This window comes from Tiliqua scincoides, chromosome 2, assembly GCF_035046505.1.
Source record: "Tiliqua scincoides isolate rTilSci1 chromosome 2, rTilSci1.hap2, whole genome shotgun sequence".
In the NCBI taxonomy this organism is placed as follows: domain Eukaryota; kingdom Metazoa; phylum Chordata; class Lepidosauria; order Squamata; family Scincidae; genus Tiliqua; species Tiliqua scincoides.
The window spans coordinates 35,443,415-35,463,779 of NC_089822.1; positions in this window are offsets into that span (position 1 = coordinate 35,443,415).

Sequence of the window (20,365 nt, forward strand, 5' to 3'; positions counted from 1 at the left end):
ACTCGTCAGGTGATGCAAACGTGCAATTTGCTTATTACATGTTTGTGACACCCAGTGCCAGCACTGTGGCCACCGCAATGATTCTGAGGCACCACTGGATCAAAAAAAATTTTTTGGATTGGGGAGTCATCAGATTTTTGACAACACTGAAGCAATATTTTCCCATTTTCTCTGGTGCAGCTTATACTGACACTTATCATGCCACTTATTTATTCACTTGTTTTTAAAAGTATGTCTTAGTTTATTTTTGCCGAAAGACAAACACAAGGCAGCTAATAAAAAACAACAAATGATTATCAATGCCCTAAAATAACTATACTGAAATAGCAGTGGAAATCACCAAGAGCAAAAATCTTTACAAAACAGCACTCAAAACCTAAATGAACAGCAGAACCAAATCTAAATCAGCAGAAAATCAATTTGGCCCACAGCTTTTGGGAAAACAGCAGTTTTTCATTGGGTGCCTAAAGTTATATAGCACTGGGGACTGGTGGACCTCTCTGGGGAATGCACTCCAAAAGTTGATGCCTCTACTGAAAAACAGCAGGACAACAACCTACTGGAATGTTTCTTATATTTGTGATTACTAGTTTCAACCTCAGATTGATTTACAGTGCAATCCTATGCATGTCTGCTCAGAAGTAAACTCCACTGAGTTTAATGAGACTTATTCTCAGGTAAGTGTGATTAGGACTGCAGCCTTACTCACCGTGCAGGCAAATCTGAAATTTGAAGGGATTGTTACCATGGACCTGCTATTAACTGTAAGTGAGAGAATCTAGGGTAAGTCGTTAGGTTAGGAGGAACCCTCCCAAGTTCAAAATATTACACTGTAATCCTGTTATTTTGAACATTCAAAGGATGCTTCAGTTCTTAGCAACCTGATTCTATGTTTAGAAATCCTGTTTATTAGTGAAAAATCACAAAAAGAGCAAGTAAGTACACAGGCTGCTTTTCAAAATGTGTTCCCCGGCATTGCAGTAAACATTTCAAAACCAGGTTCAAACCAAATTGCAAATTGCCAGGAAAAACTACTGAGGGAAGCTTAGGAAGGGAGACTCCTCAGTTAATAAACATGCAAACATATCTCAAAATAAATAAGAAACATTTACAAGGAAGTCAGAACAAATATATAATTGAAAGTGGAGCCTGGAATGTCATCAGACCATGCCATGTCTTCACCATAACTAAATTCCTAGTCGGCAACTCTGTTAAACCAAAGTACTTTGAAACTGATTCATGCTCAGTTTATGCAAATACCTTTTTTTTGCTGCCTCAAGTAAATGCAAGTTGACTTTTTCCAGTGGATAAAGTCATGATGAATCATTTTGTGAACTGAACAAGCAGCCATGACACAACACCTTCAAAAACAAGATGGAACTCAAATGTGATCTGTTATAACCTGGAAATGTGATGGCTATTCGTTCAGCTAGCTCAACAGAAGCAAATTTACCAAAGATGGCCTTATGACCAAGGTGACCATATTAGCCCCCATAAAGGCACAGCGCAAATGCTGCACTGTAGCTTGCTACTTGAAGAAACACAGTATGGAGACCACACTGGCCTCCAATGGAAGCACATTCCATGAAGTTGATGTCACTGCTAAAAAATATCCCTGATCTTGGGGGATAATCACCATACCCTGACAGTAAGGGCATCTGGAGAAAGGCCCCAGACACTGAGCAGATGTTGAGCAAGCATTGGCAGCCATGTGACAGGAAGTCAGTTGGCACAGAAGAAGGGTGGTGTATAGGGGGGCAGATGGTGAATGGGAAAGAGCAGGTGTTTATGGAATGGATTATCCATTCCAAAAATGCCATTGTATTCTGAAAATATTGCAGTGTGATCCCAATAATAATGTATATTTTTTAGAATTCATTCTAAGACCTTGGAAGTTAACATTTCTGTCAGAACTATTTCCATCTTGAAAAGATGATTTTAAAGGTGCTTACTGCACTCTTTAGGGGCCATAGCTACACCCCAAAAGTGCAATAGTCATTGCTTATCTAAGCAAGGGGAAGGCAGCACAGCAAAATGCCTCTGGACTGCCCCTCCTTACCTGTACCTCCATCACCTGCTGGCTCTCATTCCAGCTGGGTGGAGCATGAAAGTGGAAGAGGAGTCCATTGCCACTCTACCTTCACTAACTTACTCTGTCTAACCTGAATGTATCAAGAAGCAGCTGGGCAGGAACCAGTAGGTGGCAGAGATAAGGGTGAGGGGCCTCTGCTTCCATCTTACCTGTCTAAGTAAGAAAGTGGCAGTGGAGGCAGAATCCTGTTCTGATTAACCTTCCCTCCCCCCTCGCCCAGCATCACTGTGTGCTGAAATATGTTGCTGCAGCCTCAAGCCTTCTCTAATTGTTCTCAAGAGTAAGAAGAAAATGAGAGTGCATGGTGAAGCTTTCAGTTGGGCAGCAGGTTAGGGAAGGTGGCAGGCATGCACGGAACACCCCTTATCAATTTGCTGCTTCTTTGCCCGGAACACCCCTTATCAATTTGCCAATTTGCCCATCACTGGAAGCTGGTCACACTTGAATTGCTAATGGCTGGCCCAGCCCTGACTGCAGTCCTCTAACTCTTTATACTTTCTCAATGTAGGACAGGAGGTCTGGTCTAGAGGGTAGAGCCTCCGTCTGCCTGAAGATAACATCCACAAGGTCGCCAGTTCGAGGCCACCGGCACCGTGCGACCTTGGAGCAGCTGACAAGCTGAAGCCGAGCAATTCCATCTGCTCTGAGCGTGGGAGGATGGAGGCCAGAATGTGAAGCCAGATCGGAATGAAACACCTTGAATGTAGTCGTTCTTGAAAGAAAGAACCTTCTTTGAAATTGTAAAAATCCCTATTTAATAAGGGATTTAATAAAAAGCCTGCCTATGTAAACCACCTTGAATAAAGTCTTGAATAAAGACCAAGAAAGGCGGTATATAAATACCTGTTGTTATTATTATTATTATTAATGTGATCAGAACAAGTAACTGACCTTCCTTACAGAAATGACTGTAGGAAAGCACAGACTATCTTGAGGAAAAAGTGAACAAATTCTGATTTGGACTGAAGATTATTTTAAGAATCATGACTTCTCTAAGTCATGTGGAAAACTCTCCAAGTAATTTAAGTGTCTGTGAGAAATAAAGCTAATATTGTCTCCTGTGCTGTAACATACTTTAGAATGTTCTTCTGTGAGAATAACAACTGCTGTGCATATATCATAACAAAAGGATCAGTTTTAGAAATACAGTATTAAATTTCTTTACAGCAAGTGCATCTCAGGCAATACAAATTCATGCCACTAGATGACAGCACAATAAACATGTAAATAATGCAACTTTATGTACAGCAAGACACAATAAGAATTTACTAATTGCACTGCCATTAAATAGTGCTCCTCATGTGTATGTTTAAGATTGTAGGGATTAATTTTACAATTTTTCACTCACTTAGGACATTAAAGCACCATTTTGTTTTCTTAATTATATCCAGTCTACGTACTAACAACAAACATAGGTAGTCAAGTATTTAGTGAAGTAAAATGGGGCCACCCAAAAATAAGGTAGCAGTTTCTACATACTTTGGGGGCATCTCAATTAAAATAAAAAATAATGGGGGAGAGGTTAGAAGTCCAAAAAAAAAAAAAGCCCAGTGTAGATTGAGCATGCTCAGTGGCCTCCAGTAGTCACAAACCTTTGAAGGTGTAATGTGGGGGAAAGAAAATGGAAAACCTGCTTGGGGAGGGATGGGACTGGCTTGCTTAAGTTCCTCTTAGCTTACAGTATCCTCGAAGGTGGCATGGTTGGCAGTCTTGAACCCTGAACGCAACATTCCTGTTAGTGATAGTGATGTACTGCAGCTTATGGTTGCAAGTCCCCACTTGTAATTCTCATCCTATCAACATGAGGTTTATCCTTTTAAAAGTAAGAGTCTGTGAAATAAAATTAAGCCTACTTGTTCAGTGTCTGAAATTTTCTACAATAGTAATGGAAGTAAAACTTGCCGTTTCAATATTTCTGTTTATCCTCCTAGCAAGTCTCGAACGAAATATTCGTTATAGCCATAAAGTAGCATGAATGTAAGAACTGCTCTTATGAGTAACAGTGTTTGAAAACTGTTATTTACCATACTCAGAAGTAAGCTAATTGTGTTAAGTAAGGCTGTAATCCTATCTTACTCATCAGAAGCAAACACCTCTACTTATGAGATGTCCAAACTAAGGTGTTTGACACAGCAAACTAAGAGTCACGATACTTTCAGCTGAAGGTTTTGCTGTCATCACTAGAACTTTTCTTTATAGCCAAGTGACTCAGGTAACTGTGTAAACTGGATGTGGAGCTTGTGTGTGTGTGTGGCCCTAAGGAAAAAGGGCTACTAGATCCATATTGAGAACTGCATGTAAACTTCCCAATAGATGCACTGCCCAGGTTCATGCAGTTCATCCAGTACTATGTGCACCTATCCCATGGGAGGAACTATGGGCAAACATCCCACAGGAAGATGTGCACCCATCCTGGGAGGGAAAGAAGTTTCAGAGTGGTGTTTGGATCTGTGGGAAACAGCTCCCCTCCTGTGCATGCAGCTCTATATAATCTAGAGAAGTAGAATGCGCTCTCATTTAAAATCTGTTCATAAATCACTTATTTGACACCATTTGCATTCCTCTCAAAACTTCTAATTTTCAACCTAAATTGCTAGTAATCAGCTTCTGTCCATGTGTTCTGTACTCATCATTTCCTTTAACATAAATTTACCACTCAGCCATTCAATGCACCCACTTGATTTACTGAAAATCCATTCACTTCCTAAAGCCTCTTACACACATCTCCAATGCATTAAGCAAGTTCTTGCAAACAATACACATATTTATGCTTCTCACAAGTAGTTATACAAAATGAGATACAGTGATTTCTGTTATTATTCATGAAACTGCTGTTTAAATGAATAGGTTTGCACTGTGATGTGAGGTTTTCGGAAATGACTTCAAAACAGTAACAGTTGGTACCAGCCTCTAGCCATGCAAACAATGAGGTACCAGTTGTGAATCAATGGGAAACAATGGTCAGTGTGCAAAGAAACATAAGTCAGCAGTAGTATACAGCCTGAAACAATAGATTCTCAATCAGGGAGAGCAGTAAAAACAAGTTTCATTTGCAAAAAAAGGCTTGTTTGGTGGTGAAAGCAATATGCATTACATACAACAACAGGCATAATTAAACAAAGAAAACATGAATGGGGGAGAGGTGAGTATCTATTTCATGTCTTGGATCTGACAACAGGCATCCATAACATTCTCCATTGCTGTAATCGTTCTTCATTTACACTACCTTGAGTTTCTGAATCCTACAGAACCTAAGAGTAAGGTTGCAATTCTATCCACATTTACCAGGGAGTAAATACCACTAAATAAAATAGGGCTTGCTTCTGAGCAGACATACCTAGGCTTGCTCTGCTACCACTCCTTCCCCTTCCTCTGTGACCTCTGTAGTATCAATTTCTAGCGCCTTGGGCAGGGAACTGTCTTCAATTTTATTATAAAGCACCATGTACATTAATGGTGCTATATAAAAATAACAGTATTATTATTATCATTGCACAAAGGTTGGGATAATATCTGCCTTTTAAAAAGTTGAACAGAAGCACTTTGGCATCCTGACTTTGGTCCTCCAATGGCATCCTGACTTTGGTCCTCAAAAAACTTGCTTATAATGATGTCGTTAGACTCAGTGATATGGTTCATTAACAAGGAATTTCTGTATAAAATGTAGTTTGAGATCTCCGCACTTGCCACATAACTTGCAATACCTTTACTTTTTAATTTTTTGTATTTGCTTTTAATAAAATAAAAAAGTATAGTTAAAAAATTCTGTATATAGTATTACACTGTAAAGAAAAGAGCACATGGGACAGCCTCTGTGCTGTGAACTCTCCACATGGAATTCATGACACCCAGAGAGACTTTCCAGTGGGTCATGTCCATTGCACACACGCCTTATTGTTGGCAATGGCATGACACTCTCGATGCAAGTGAATGATCTGCGTAGCGAGAGACACTGTACAATACAGCCACCATGCAATGCAATGTGGATGCTGCTTCAAATGGGTTCTCTGTGGTGTTTGTAGTGTGTGGGCTTGCCTGGCTGCAAACAGTGTCTCTATAGTAATGTCTTACCTATATCACCATAGATGTTTTAACTACTACTTGCTGAAGTTTCATACCTGTTGTGACAAACCAAGTAGTGAAATATGAGCAGAGGATGCTAACATGCCAGAACTCATAATTATATTTCTTTACAGCATTACAGCCCAATCCTATCCACACTTTCCTGGGAGTAAGCCCCATTGACTCTAATAGGACTTACTTCTGAGTTGACATGCATAGGATTGGGCTCTTAATCACCATGTTAACTGTGTAGGTTGACACTGATCAATCCCTTATTTGAACTATTACTTAATAATTCTCCACCCCTCCCCACAATACCTTGAAGCATTTGTTTCCTGCTACTCAAGTTTCTGCCAAGCACATCTCTTATCTACCTTGTCTCCATTGCCCATATGGTTCCTTGGGTTTCATAAGCCTTTAAAATAATTAAGATATATTGTTAATAGAATGCTGGGGCAAGTTAATAGTCTGTTGCCACTAGATACAATGTCAAGATGGAACTTATTTCCTAAGCAGGAGGCAAGTATCTGGTAACAGCTTTCTAATTCAATAATTTTGTTTCTGTTACACAGTACTACTTGATTAATGATGCAGATTGTATCATCATATCTCCTGTAGAAAAATGACAGTGGTTTAGTGTGCATTTGGTATAAAGCTTCATTTTATTCCATACTTTCTGACCTTGTGAGTGATTTCTATTCTGCCAGGTTGGAGACACAAGTACATCATCCTACAGGTCTTACTTATGAAACGAAATCTCTTGTCTCCATGTGTCTGGCTTGAAATCATATACATTGGCTGCTGGGGCATTTTATCAAGCACAGTTTCAATTTGCTTTACCTCTCTCATGTGAAAGGAAAATTCTGGCATTCTTCAGCCATTAGCTCATACATCACACTAACAGATTATTAAAATAATATTTCATATAACTTTGAAAAAATAAAGTATTCAGAATAGTCTTCAGAGACACTATTCATATTCCCTCTTTTCCACATCTGATTTCAGGGCAACTTGTTCAAGATTTTCACTCTGTTGTGCTAATTAAAGGGAAACAACCTGTTCTGAAATTTACACCCAATCCTATGCTGGCCTCTGGCACATAAGGCATATTGTGCCTACTTGAAAGCCTGAATGTCCAACATGGAGCTGCCTGGACATGCCAGAGATTTCGCTGATGCTGATCCACGTAGACCCTTAGAGGCTGCTGGGGCTTTACTTGAGGTAAGGGGACAGCAATCCTGTTCTAAGGCAGAATATTCTTATATGGACAGCACTGCCCATACTCTTGCTAGAAATGAGATCTCCCAGGGTTTGGGGGCTCTTACCTTCCTTCTGTCTGGTTTTTCTTGGCTTTGGATGATCTGCCATCCAGTTTAAACTCAGTTTGAGAAGGAACTGGAAGTAGATGCCAGATACTAGGCACTTGCATCCTAGGTCCACCTGTCAACTACTACCTGTAGTAACTCCACAGTTCCCTTCCAGCACTTTGCACCATTGTAAACATTCTAAATCGGTGTTTCTCAAACTGTGGGTTGCAAAACAATTTCAGGTGGGTCCCCATTCATTTCAATATTTTATTTTTAATATATTAAACTTGATGCTACCATGATATGTGATTGCATTTGGGGAAATGTTATAGACCTGTAATTTTAACAAGCTACTATGTATATACTTTTATCAATGATAGTAATGGAAACTTACTCCTGGGTAAATGTGGGCAGGATTGCAGACTAGGATGGTGAAAATTTTTCCTGCTTGATGATGTCACTTCCGGTCATGATATCACTTCCTGTGGGTCCCAACAGATTCTCATTCTGTCCCGGTACTAAATGTGTGAGAAGCACTGTTCTAAATAATTACTTTTCTTGTAGTCTTAGCTTTTCTCTTGCCCTGACTGCCTGCCACCCCCAACTCCCTGAAATCTCTAACTGCTGTTATAAACTGTGCGCGCAATATCTATGTGTGATTCAGAAGCTTGAAGACGAAACACCTGTCCATATAATTGCATAGCTCCTGAACTATAGGTTGGGCTGTTGACAAATGAAAGGGCAAGACTAGGAGATAATGTTCAATGTAAATGAGAAAAGAAATTGGTTCAAAGGCAAGCTTACCACACCAGCAAATGAAAGGAAGCGGGAATATATAGTGCAATGGAAGAAAGTAGGAATGAAAGGCAGAACGAAATATTCTGCCTTTGAAAATGTCATGAAAGGTTTTTTTTCCCTCCTAAAATACAAAAGAAAAACTGATGTTGTTAGGCTGCCAATGTACATGACACTTTACACAGTACAGGAGACAGGCCCCTGCCCTGGAGGGCTGATAGTCTATAATATGACCTTGGAAAACAATACAGGAAGGTGAAGCAGATAAAGAATACACAGTTATTTCAGTTATTTCAGCCTTGTACATACGCAGGCTAAACTTCAGGAGAGCTTGAACTAGAAAGTTGTGCCAAAGGCTTTATGGAAAAAGTGGGTTTGCGATCATTGTTTCCTTTTGCTGATGTAATATTGGAAGCATTATTGATATTAGCTGTGATTATTTACAGTTGCTCAATGGACTTGCTAGTTAACATATTGTGAAAACAAACAAGAACTAAAAACCCCTTTACCTCTTCCTTTTCCAGGTCTAAAATCTGCCTCAAATAGGGTTGTTACTGCTTTTACACGTGGACAGGTCATGTGACTAAACCACCTGGAAACAGCAGAACACCAGTTAATGACTTGCTACATTCAACTAATGTTAAACTGATTTTTAGTGGAAGGAACTGTCATTTTATGAAGGGGAAAAAGATAGCCGATGGCAGTTAATGACTTGTTAGGGTTAAATTACATGCAGAATTGGCTACAGATGTGTGGATTTTTATAAAACAATATTTTTATGGTAGTAAAACACTGACATATCCACTAGGTGGCACATGATGTTAATATATTATACCTTCTCCACAAAACCTCCCATTCATGGCATAAATAAAGACCAGCATTATTAATTTATACCACTGCATCCATTCTACCCCCAATATTTGTTTAGCCAGCTGTTTCCTCTAATCCTGCTAAAGCACCATTGATTAAAATCCCAAATATTCTGAGGGGTTTATTTTAACCCCAGAGAACATTTTGTTACCTACAAATTACAAGCTACCTTTTCAAGTACATAACTGTACATAACAGTTTCTAACTGTTGAGTCAGAAGTCTAAAAATTCCTTCACAGCAACAAGTTTGTGAGTTGAAAAGGATTCACTTAAACATCTCCCAAAAATGAAAAGAAAAAAATGTATATATTGATAGACTATACAGTAGTTCTGATTTTGAAATGTATGATAAATGAAAAAAAAAAAATGAAACCACTGTCAATGTTGCAGAATGTTTAGTTCAGCAGAAAGGTAAATATTTATTCCAGACTGGAGCTTTTAATTCTTGGCATAACTTTCAGGTCTTTTCTGAACAATGTTTAGGACATTACTCCTAAACATAACTACAAGAAGAAAGTCCCACTGAACACATGAGATTTACTTCTCTACTTTTAAACCATGTTTAAAATTCCTCTACAAGAAAGCAAAGGACTAACATTGATTCTTCTCCTTTTCCCAAGGAGTCTTTGAGTGCATAGACAACATAATTAAGGCTGCAATCCTAACCACAATTTCCTAAGAGTAAGCCCCATTGAACAAAACAGAACTTACTGAGTAGACCTGGTTAGGAGTGTGCCCTAAATTAGATTATTATTCTTATTGTAGGTCTTGAGCAGTGATTTTCACCACTGGCCCATGGCACATTGGTGTGCTGCAAATGGGCCACAGGTGTGCTGCAGGAGTTTGGGGAAAGTTCATTTATTAGCAGAGCTATTGGGGGATGTGATGGTATGCCTTGAGGTTTGCCAGCAGTGCACTATGCCTTGTCAGTTGTCAAAAAACTGGTGGTGGGCCTTGATAATTTTAGTACCTTGCCAATGTGCCATGAGAGCAAAAAGATTAAAAATCACTGGTCTAGAGAAAGAGAAAAAATTAAGGGGCAAAAATATAAAGGCAAATTAGCGCAAACACAACTAAGAACTCATTACATTTCCTCATTATCTGCTTTCATGGAGGTTGTTGGCTACCCAACTTAACTCCGCATCTCAAAGAAGAGTTACACTGATTTTATGTAAAGAAAACTATTAAAAATATATCCAGTCAAAGCAGGTTTCCTGATTAACCAGACAATCAAAAGGAGCATCCTTTCAGAATTTCTAAATTTCATGCACAGTACACATAGCTGCTCCCTCATCACAAGGTGGAGAAACAGCATCTATATTCTATACTTGATAAATAAAAGTTAACTAGTAGTCCATCCAGTCTAGGGGCAGAATGCTGGCTAACATGCAGAATTTTTCAGGGCCAGGAGGAAAGAGAGTTGTTGAGAGGCTGTGTGTCGGAGATCAGGGTCATAGTTCAGTGGTAGAGTCCATGCCTTGCATACAGAAGCTTAAAAGCAAAATTCCTAGCATCTACAGATGTGCTGGAAAATATCTCTGCATGAAACCTTGGAGAACTACTGCTAGGCCGTTATTACAACACCCTTTAACCTGGTGTTGGCTAAATGCTGTCTGGTCTATGTTTTCTCTAACATAGACAGTGGTCCTGTAATTAGAACTTTGGGGCAAAAGCAAGCATTACCAACTGGTGCTGGTAGCTGGGAGAAATCTGTACTAGGGCGACCAGATACAATGGAGAACAGAGTGCCTATTACTTTAACTGTTGTATAGAAGTGGGAATTTTGGCAGGTGCAGCTCAACAAGCAAGGATTTAAAAACCTGTAACTGCCAAAATTGCCTCTTCTATAAAATGGTTAAAGGTATAAGCACTCTGCCTCCATCCCCTCCTTTGTATCTGGTCATCCTGGTAAGTACTGTTTACAGCTGAGGAAAAGGAAGGCTCACATGCATAGGTATACTGGCTCTGCTAGACTGGCTATTTCATGCATACAGTAGCTCCTGCCTTGGGTCCCTGCAGCAAAATATATACTTTTGCAGATAACTCTACATTCTGATGCATACCCATGAACAATATTTATCTCTGTGTAAGAACAATAACATGTGAAATGTTGTTGTTATAATTTAGAAGAATATTTATGCACCACTTTTCAACAAAAAAGTTCACAAAGTGATTTACAGAGGTAAATAAATAAATAAATAAATGGTTGTTGTACCATCATGTCTGCTGCATGATCTACACACTACACCTTGTCAGGTATAGATAGTCATCAGATTCCATATTCATTTAGGGGTCCAAGAATTCACATATCCCCTTTCCAATTTGTTGGGATGGTGGCCCCTCCCTGGCTGGTGGTGATCCATGTCCAGCACAAAGTGCCCTCCCTTGAGTTCTTCACACATTGCAAAGAACTTGGAGGGGAAGGATCTCTGTGCTAAGTATGAATATTGTACAGTGTAGAGCTAAGGTATTAATTTAAGATGAAGGCAGGGTGGGAAACACCATGTTAAAAAAAAAAAAACCTGAGAGAAAAAGAGAGACTCTAACCCTACCCCTCTGCTGAGTTGTAGGCACAGTCCAGGAAAGGGGTCAATGGTGATGGGAGGCAATTGCAAATAATGGCTGACCCTGAACTAAACCAAAATCTGTGGATCTTAGACAGGAGCCTGCCAAAAGTCAGTCGGAACTGCCACATTAACTCTCTCAGTTCAGGGTCCAGCCAACCTGGCCAGATTCTGCATTAACAGAGAGGAAGAGCAGGAGACTCTTGTGACAGCACACAGCAGTCTAGAACAGGTTGTGCAGTAGAGGTTCCCTCCACTATTCTCATTGCAATCTCCTCTTCCTCCAGACAGTGAAAGGACTACCCTATGCCAAAAAATTCAAGAATTCTCAAGAAGTTGGGGCCAGCCCAACTTGTCACATTGCTGAAGTTCTACACAAACTCTAAACAAACTCATCAAAAGATGACCTGAACTAGGACAAACATCACAGAGGGAGCTACTCTCCTGTTAGATTTGCATACTGTTGAAGTTCCAAACAATACTAATTTATATTAGTTACATGTTATATATCATATACAGACGCATATAATTATATATTATATAATATATATATTATATATAGATGCAGAGCATTTCTGAACATATGTATCTTTAACAGGTAGCTGCATTCATTTGGTGTTACATAATAAAATGATGCTTTGCACTGCTCATCTTAGTAATTTTTTATTTTTTTTTGCTAGCATTTTTATTTTTCCTGAAGGTAGACATTGGTCACAGGCCCATGTTAGCTTCACAACAAGCATGTTTTTCCCCCCTTAAAAATAATAATTTACAACTTTGTATTTGATCCAACTTGGAAATAAAAGTTTATTGGAATGGCAGCCTTCTTGGCACAAATGCACCACAAAACAGATGCTTCTTCACTACACTACTGATAGTTTTAGCATTTATATCTTTGAAGGCAGGGTTTGTTCAACACTGAATTTACTGCCCAGTCCTATCCCCACCACTTTATAGCATGCTGCCACACCAGTGGAGAAAGCATTGCATGCTGTGGTGGGGCGGCGGTGATCAGACAGTCTTGAGGAGAAAAATATTTGTTACTTATTTACTTATTTAACTTATCCCTTGATAGGTTGCCTGATCACCTTGGACATACAAATCTTCTTGGACATATGCCAGCCATTTTGCTGATGTATGTCTGAAGACAGAAACGGGGCAGGGAGGTTTAAAAAAGAGGGGATAAGATCTGGCACATGCTGGTGCCCTTGAGATTCCCCTCCCTTTCATCCCATCCTCCCTTGACCCTCCTTGAAACTCCCCTTCTCCACCCATGACACACCCCTGCTGCAGTGTAGGAGCACTGACAGGTCTCTGGAGCAGCTGCTGTGTGTGCTGTGAGCTGCTTCCCTTCTGCAGTAGAGACCCAGAAGACACAACAGTGGCCAGGCTTCTGTGCCACTGTAAAGGATCTGTGCTGCCGAAATATTAGATTTGCTAGATGGACTGCCAGAATAGGATTGGGGTCCTAGAATTGCAAGGCTTGTCAGTTTAAGGTTCCCATGTTAGAATACTTATCTGGGAGTAAGCCCCACTGAACTCAGTGTGACTTCTTCTGTGTATGCAAGTACTGAATGAGTATGTAATTTAATAGATCCTGTTTAATGAACAGAGTTGGGCCATTTGATGTTAGCTCAGTATTTGCTTCCACTAGCAGTTCAAAGCTACTTGCATAAACATCTTATTCTTCTTCCATCTTCCTGATGTGGTATCTATCATTCCTTGAATGTTGTTGAGAAAAGGAGAGCATACATTCAAGATGAGGAAACCCCTGACTCCTACTATTCAAATATTGTATGGATTCTGCACTCAGCTTCTGGACAACATTCTCCCCCTAAGTCCCACTGGCCTGGTGCAAGTTAAGAAGCTAGTTTAAACAGATTACTTTTGGTAAGAGCTACTATGACTCAGGGAAGACTTAGGGCCCAATCCTATCCAATTTTCCAGTGCCAGTGTAGCTGTGCCAATGGGTCATGCACTGCATCTTATGGTAGGGCAGCAGTCACAGAGGCCCCCTTAAGGTATGAGAACATGTGAACATCCTCCTTCTGTGGCTTTAGGCAAGTGGATGTCAGTTGTGGAATGAAAAAGATAAAAAATGTAAAGCACTTTGCAAATTTGACAGTGCTATGTAAATAAAAAAATTAGTGCAGTGGGTTAAAGATATCTAGTACCATAGACTTGGATAGGATGGGAGCTGGCTTAAATCCAATAACTCTCATTTAATAGCTTATTGGGTCAGCCTGTAACTTTCTTAACATGCAAGGAAGCTGGCTTCTGAGAATGTAATTATCAAAAGGGCACAATAATACAATTCTTTCATCTTCTGGGAATGTGCATTACAAGTCACACTGCCTCACAGCATGTATAATGATACCACAGAAATTCACATTTTGAGACAAACTTCTTGCTTTCTATGCATATCAAACGTGCTAGCAAATTGAAAATCTTAAACTCGTCCTTATTAATTTTCCATTAAGCTTTCTTCACAAACTGTACTTCATGTAATCTTTTTTGAGATTATGTTTAGAATTCAAAAAAGTATGTAGATTTTTAAAGACATCCTCCTGAAATTCTAGACGTGCTTTTTCCACTTTGAAAATTCCTAGCAGTGACAGGTAGTTTTTTCCCTTCTACAGATTATAGGAATGCAAAAACATTCATATATACTAACCTCGTTTACACATTGCCTAAAATGTAAGTTAACAGTTCCAAGGATTCAGCTGCATCTAATTCAACCCTTGCAAAAAGTGTTAGTTGTTGATATGCTTTTAGGATTATATTTTTTCTATTCAACTGAACTATAAAGGCAAGAAAAACAAATAAATTATTTTTTTAGGATTTTGAGATCATAGTGTCATGGATTCATTGATGGTGAGGGTGTGAAATTCTGAGTGTCCTCACTGACGGTTTGAAGTTCACCACAGCCTCTGCTCTCTCCCTCCCATGTCTACTTCTTTACACTCAGGACACACAATCCTCACAAACTGGGCCATCTTTGGTTTCTCTCCTTACACCTGGGGCACTCAGACTTTTTCCCTGCCTGCTTTTGGAGGTTTATAGGTTAGTATTGGAGAAACTCTCATTGCTTCTGGTCCTGTGACTGCAGAGAATATGACCATTACATTTTGTAAATACTATCTCAGTGGTTCCCAGTTAGAACCCACTGATGGGTCTCAACCTAATTTTTGGTGGGTCACCAAATGGTAATAGAAAGATCAGATTACTAATTGCCTCAAGCCCTGAGGCTATTCAAAAATCAGATGCTGATTACCCTGCCAAAAGCTCAGTTTGCAAGCATGTTTAAATGTTTGAGGGGGTTTTTTTTTTGTTATTATTACTTATAAATAAATAAATAAATAAAATATTTCTTTCTAGATCTCCTTTTTTAAAAGACTGGTAAACCTAGGTGGGTCCTGATAGCATGTTGCTTTAAAAAGTGGGTCCTAGTGCTAAAAAGTTTGCGAACCACTGTACTAATTCATAGCTAAGTTGGAGAATCCAGGAAGAGTGATAAATTTTGATAACGATAAATTTTTCCCAAGTCTCTCATTCGCACCTCCAAACTCCACCTAAGATTTTCACATCACCTCTGTGAGGCATTCCAAGAAGACCTTTCCAGTATGGAGATGGTGTGTCAAGAGAGGAGTCAGCTGTAGAACTGCTGCCTGTAGGGATGTGTGGCGGGTGGGGAGGCAGGTGAGGCAGAGCCTCCCCACCGGAGAAAAGCACCACCGTGTGAGATGCCTCAGCACGCACAACCCATGTGCTTGTGCTGTGGGTGGGGAGGCAGGTGAGGCAGAGCCTCCCCACAGGAGTCCTTCGCCAAGCGCTGCCCCTGCGTGAGCTGCTCAACAGCACCCACAACCCACGCGCTTGGGCACCTCACACAGCGGCGGAGGTCTGGAGGCTCTGCCTCCCCTGCCTCCCCACCGACCGCACCTCCCTGGCTGCCTGCCATGTGGATGCTCAAAGGCAGAGGAGCCTTGGCCAGAAGTGGGGGGGAAAGGTGGCAACTCCTCTTCCCCAAGCGCTCCTCCACTCAAGTTTTCAGGAGCGCGCGCCTTCAGGTGGGGGGGGGGGAGAGTTACCTTGCTCAGGGCTTCACGGCGCAGATGCCAACGGCGAGCCTGGCGACGCGGGGTCCCCAGCGCAGGTCTCCGGCTGGCCTGGAGTGTCCCCGTTGCGCGCGCGCGCCCTCCGGCTGCTCCTTCTTGCCCGGCGCTCGACAAAGTCCTGAGGAGAGGAGAGCCTCAGAGCGCGTCAGACGTGCAGGGCGCCTCTAGCATCTCTTAATTGCCGCTCGACCTGAGCCCCGGGCTGGAAGGGGTGGGCACTGGACGGACAGCCAGCCAGCCGCGCCAAGGCGCCCGCTGCGCACACGCCCAGGGCAGGCTCTCGGCGCGCAGCCTTCAGCCCCGAGTCCTGACGTCCTCTCGCCCCCCCCCGGCTTCGCTGGGCGCCCTGCCGACCCCTCACGCCACCCCCGCCCACGCCCCAGCGCTGCCCACCCAGCGCAGCCGCTCCTCCAGAGTTCCCCTGCGGAGAGGTGGGCGCGCTGCAGGGCGAGGAGAGACCGACACCCGGCCAGCCCAGGCTGCTCTGCCCTCCTCCTGTCGCCCCCCCCGCTCCCTCGCCTCCCCGGGATGGGGGGTGTGGGTGTGAATGGAGAGCAGCTACGAGGCTCTATCGACCCACTTCCCTCAGGCTGCCAGCCTATCCTCCACACTTTCCTGGGAGTAAGCCCCACTGACTACAGTGGGGCTTGCTTCTGAGTAGTCAGGCATAGGGTGGGGCTCTCAAGACTCTCACTCCAAGCTCAGGGCAACTCTGGGACAGTCAACAGAACTTTCTGGAATGTGAGCATGAAGGGCTGCAGGGGGGCACTCTGAACTGCAGAGCCTCTGTGCACTGCAACCCTGGACCACCAAGCCTAGAAGCTGGGCTGTTTCTTACAATGTTAAGATATTGCCGATGGCATAAGGGGGGGGCGGCAAGGGGCACAAATGCCCCTACTGTAAGGGGGATTTCAGTCAAGATCAGAAGCCTGAGATCACACAACACATGTTTAGTATGAGTTGAGAGTGAAAGAATTCAGAACCCTGATGCCCTCCAGCATACTCAAAGGCCAGAGCCTGTGTCACCTAGCCTAGGCGCCCCAAAAATGACTGCATCTCCTGTTTCACAGGGGTCAGGCACATGATGCTTCCCGAAGACCTTGAAAATGTGGTCCATGAATCACATCCAGTTTCAAACACATTACAACTTTGACTGCTGTTTTGCCTTTTCTCTATCTCCCCCCTCCTTCAACACACACACACCACCTACCAAATGAGGATGACGCTTGATGGGTCTGATGAAATAGACCGTATCTACAAAAGCCTATGCTGAACTCAACTGGTCAATCTTGTTTTTGAAACCATAAGTCATCTGCCCTGAAAAGATTTAAAAAGTGAAATAACTTCTAGGAAAAGTTTATTCCTAGAGATGTGTTTTTTCATTATAACAAAATAAAAACACAACACCACTTACTGCACTTCTCATTTTAGTAAAAAAAACAAAAAAAACCTGTAATATGTGAAAAAATAAAATCATTTTTCAGGGACGGGAACTCAAATCATAAAGACTTGACTCAATTTGCAAAACTAGACGTTTTCTGCAACTTATGGGAACTCAAGTCATATGTGTCATTGACTTGGATCCAGACTCGCACTCCTTCTGAAGGCAGAATCAGGAGTCATGATGTTAAGGGGAGGGTTTATAAGGAACTGATTGTTTTTCTCCACTGCTACACTCACTCAAATAACAGCACAACTTTGTTTACATGAATGAAATTGAAATGGTGGTTGAAGTGAAGGACTTCAACACATTGATGACTGCAGATGGGATGGGAATATCACAGCAGTGTTAAATGAGAACTCTGACACACACACACACACCCAACATCTCTGTGTTTTCTGCACACCTCTTGACTCATTTCTCATAAAGACTTGGACTCAGACTCGAGTCCAAATGACTCTAAAAAAGGCTCAGTCACGACAGCCACCCGTTATGACTCATGAGTGAGTCAAATAAAGGCGTGGAGACTCGCAACGACTCACAACTTGGCGCAGTGACTTCAGCACATCCTTGCTATTTTCTAACACCGCTACATATTGGTCACTATAGGCTGGTTGGGCTGGACTGGCGGGTCATGGGTAATGACTGGGGTTGCATCTGCTGACACTATACCACCAATATCACCTATCTAGTACACTTTTAAAGTTATTATAATTCATAATTACAATGTATAAAAACGCACCCTTGGAATGAAAACACCTAATGCCACTTTCTGCACTTCTCAGTTTTGTCAAAAAATGTAATCTGTGAAAAAAAAATTTTTTAAGAACATCTCTACTTACTACACCTTGCTACATGGTGGAATCTCCAAAGTGTGGAAAGGTAGAGGAATGAGACTTTAACCATAGGATCTAAAACATATTTGTCCCAAGAACTCCGCAACCGTGGTTTAAACAATAATATCAAATGTTCAAGCTGTCGCAAACATTTTGAAAATTCTTTTTATGTGGAGTTCCTAGTCTAAACCTCGAAACTCTATGCACATAGCAACAAATTTGCTGCCACAGCCCAACTCTAGGACATCATTCCTCCATAGCAGAAGCATGGCCTCCTGTCGAAACATGCTATTTTTAAATCTTACTGTAATATCACAAAATGACTATGTATTGCCACTTTTCTTTGGCCAAAGAAATCCAGGGTCTGGCAGGCATCGCAGAAGATTCTTCTGAGATCCAGCAATATTTTGACCACAAACATCTAGTCGACTGAACAAAAAGAGCTCTTTAGTAGACTACAGGTACATCCTGACAGTGTGCTTGAAATATCCATTTGTAAATATAGATGTAGCAAGTCTGTCCTCACACCCTAATGTCAAACATGCTAGGAATACTCCAACAAAAATTTGTTCCACCTAAGTCCCAAATAAAGTATTAAAATGGGAACTGGTCAGCCTAATCTAAATCCCTACTGATTTCAACAGGACAGGCCAACATATACTAGGTTGGTTAGCTGTGTGTAAAATGCATACCAAAAAAATGTAAAGTTTGCATGCAACAAGGACAAGTTTGCAAAGATGTATCTTATAGGTACACTCACCAGAAAATTCAAATTGCCTGTGGTTGCTTGTTATGCTTGGTAGCAAGCCTAATTTTACTGCTGTGCAAAGAATGACATATCCTAACTTTCATTTAGTGAGACCCCGCTACTTGGAAGTGAGTTGCATTGAACTCACTGAAATGTGCTTCCAAGTAATGTATTTAGTGTCAGGGTGTTAGTCTACTTTGTCTACTGCAGGTTTATCTTATCTATAGGAGGCAGGCACAGCAACTGTCATCCAATCAATATTCAGATTTGAAGAACTGCCATTTTTGATTTAAATGTGTTGAAGTTCAGAATTCATTCTCACGTTTGCACACGTGACAGTAAAAGCACATTTGAGCCTTCCTCTTCCCATTTGGGCACACTTGAAGTACATTCTAGCCAAAATAGATTTTATTCCACAGGAAATACCTGATTGCATATGGGTTTCCTTGGACCTATGGCAGCCATTCTGTTGGAAAGAAAGGTATTGGGGCGGCTTGGGAAAGAGGGGATAAGATGCTTGCTGGTGCCACCAAGATCTACCTACTTTCTCCCTCGCACCCTGCCCTTTCCCCAACCCTCCCCCAAATTCCCCCTGCCCTCTCCACCTATGGCAGACCTCTGCTGCCAACTTATCAGTGCCAGTGGAGGCCTCTGGAGCCGCTGTTGCACATGCAATGCTGCTGGTCATTTGCAGCAGCAACCTGGAAGTGCATGATGGTGGCCTGGCTTTCATGCCACTGTAAAGATCTTGCGCTACTATAATGCTCGTTCAGGCAGCAGAGAACTCTAATTGAGCCTTTTTCTTTTTTTAAAACACAAAAATAGTTTACTATAAGTTTATATCAGTGCGTTAATCATTAATACCCTCATCATCTCTGCCACAATAAAAAATGAATTTCTTCACATTTCTGCAGTAGACTTCCACAAACATTCTGGTCTAAATATTTTACCTTTTTCAGTCTGAGAAGTTGGGTATAAATCAAACAAAAAGTCAGAAAAAAATCAGTTCCAGGGATATCTTTGCAGTTGCAGCAGTGGCAAGTGACAAGTTGCAATGCAGGAGCAACTGAGTACACAGCTTCCAAATAAATGTTTTCAGAATAAGATTAACTCATTTCTGCCCAGCCCACAGGTGTATACATTTGGTCCCTGTTGCGTATATGCAACGTTGGGCAGAAATGGTTTAAGATTTACAGATCAGTGGGGACATGCAATGTCTTCACATCAGATATGTAACCTTGGAGCAAACGGAATCACTGCCTTCCTCTCACTAGACTGAAAAATGCACGTCATTTGTTGACAATGTGGACGCCTCCAATGGTCAATATAAAACAAAAATTGGTGCAGTGACATTCTTTCATTGATCCATCCTCCATTGATAGTTTATTCTATTCATGTTTCTTTTTCTCTGACACTTGTGTGCTGACTACTGCCTTGTGCTGTATGCACTTACTTGCCTCAATGATAGTGGAACAATCTTATCATGTGCCATATATAAACACCATTCCCACATTGTCCATTAATACGTAGCC